We start from the raw sequence: 2,046 nt of genomic DNA on the forward strand, positions 1-2,046 counted from the left end.
AGCAAAGAGAGCAAATGTCAATTTCAATGGGTTTTTAGAATATATGTTGCATTTAAACTGGCAGAATTTTTAGAATAAATATTCAGGTTATAAGAGTTCAAGAATAGAAAATGTAGGAATTGAATGCAGTATTTTAAAAGCCTTTTAATAAGTTTACTTGGGGATAAAAATAAAGTAGAAATAGAAAATTAAAGATGGAAAGTGATGGTTGAGACCAGACTATTGACTAATTGAACATAGATTGATAAATATATAAAGCGATAACTATGATAAATGTATAAATACATAGATGAAAACAAAATCAGATGTATAAATATCAAATAGATGAAAGAGAAATGGGTAGATAAATGGATAGGCAGAATGCTAGATACAGAAAGAACATTATGTATGAAGATACAGAAATTTAAATGGCTCCAGGAGAGATTTCAAGGAAATTACTTTAATAACTTCTGTTATTCTAATTATATTAGGTTGCAATGTCACCTGTTGATTTTTCAATAACAGAGTAGGGATTGAGGCTTTGCCCAGACATTAAATTCAAAGCAATATTTCCAGAGACTATCTTCTGCTTTAGGTAATAGAAGCAAGGTAAATATGCACCTAGAAATATATACATTTTGTATATATATATATATATATATATCCCTGTGCATGAATCCGTGAGCCAGTAGCTCACTGCCGCCCTCCAATAACTCTCTGTCCTCTGCCCCAACCTCCTGTAGCTTCCCCTGTCTCCCCTTCCCCTGCCCCCCTCATATCTTGCTGCCCTGCCCCCTCCTGTAGCTCTCCGCTACCCACTTGTAGTTCGCTTCCCCACCCTCCTGCTGATCCGTGATCCAGTTATCTGGTCTTTATTGCTTATTACATCTTTATTATATAGGATATATTATTATTATTATTATTATTATTATTATTATTATTATTATAAATGTATGGCCTGTGAGACCTGTTGTTCATGTGTCTTCTCCAGCAGCTGGGGCATCCCCACATTTGGTGTTTCTGGGTAAATGACTTGAGCTCTGTGCTTTGAAACTAGTTTAATAAGTGCTTTACTAAGGAGCTCCTGAAGGGCTGCCCTGGCCAAGGAGCCACAAATCTTCAGTCTCTAGGAGACAACAGCTGGCGTTATAAGCTTATAGTTGGGAACTTCCTTCCAGAGTTTGTCATGTGCTGCTTTGTCCGGAACTTTGCCTTTGGACCACTTCTTTCTGGCCTTGACCCTGGACTTGTTCACGGGGTCTTCGCCTTTCTTGGCTGTCTTTCCAGCTTCTTTCTTCTTGTTGTTGTCCTTGGGTGGCATTGGGAGACTCAAAGCAGGGCTTAGCCACTGCCTCGCAGATATCAGACCAAGAGGAAGCACGGCTCTCCACCCTAGAAATATTTTTGTTTCTAGGTGAACTCTTGAGAAGTTGAGCAAGTTCTCCTTAGGGGACCTGCAGTTCATAGACTGAAGTAGAAGGCATTTCACCGAGGACACCATAACAGAATTAATTAATTTATTTTCTGCACTTATATCTATTTTCTTAAATAAATTATAATATGGTATATCTCATATTTTAAAAGTCTCTCACAAAACACAGAGTGCAAAATTCTTATTTTTTTCTTGGTAAATATTCAAGTGATTGAGTGTAGTGATTGTATAGATTCTTAAGAGTCTACTTAACAGAGGACTCATTCTTGGCTTAGTAATAATTTTTAGATAAGAAATAAACACTTTTCATTTGTTTTATCCATTCAAACCCTGACAAAAGTTCATATGGAGAGATTTAAATACCAACTTTCAAATTTAAATAGGACATTTTACATTTTCTATGTCCTGTGTAGACAGTAAAAAAGACAACTTTTTTGAAATCATCCCTTTTGTTCATTATTTGATTAAAAAAATTCTGTTCTCATTTGGATATTTGTATCTAGGATTTATAACCAAGATAATTTTCTAATGAAAAAAAAAAAAGTAAATTCAGTGATGCTGAATTTCAGCAAGCTGAAAGTTAGACTTAAAATTTCTAAGTGATATAAATGTTGAATATTTACTGTGATAGATAT

At 35.0% G+C, this 2,046-nt stretch overlaps 1 pseudogene across 1 annotated transcript; it reads right to left on the bottom strand.

Moving 5' to 3' along the window:
• Positions 1-953: 953 nt before the first annotated feature.
• On the bottom strand, positions 954-1,300 carry LOC307097264 (small ribosomal subunit protein eS25-like; annotated as a pseudogene). Its single transcript has one exon. The product of its transcript is annotated as a small ribosomal subunit protein eS25-like (transcript).
• Between the last annotated feature and the right edge of the window lie 746 nt (positions 1,301-2,046).

The sequence above is a fragment of the Cnephaeus nilssonii genome (genome assembly GCF_951640355.1).
Source record: "Cnephaeus nilssonii genome assembly, chromosome: 3".
In the NCBI taxonomy this organism is placed as follows: Eukaryota; Metazoa; Chordata; class Mammalia; order Chiroptera; family Vespertilionidae; genus Cnephaeus; species Cnephaeus nilssonii.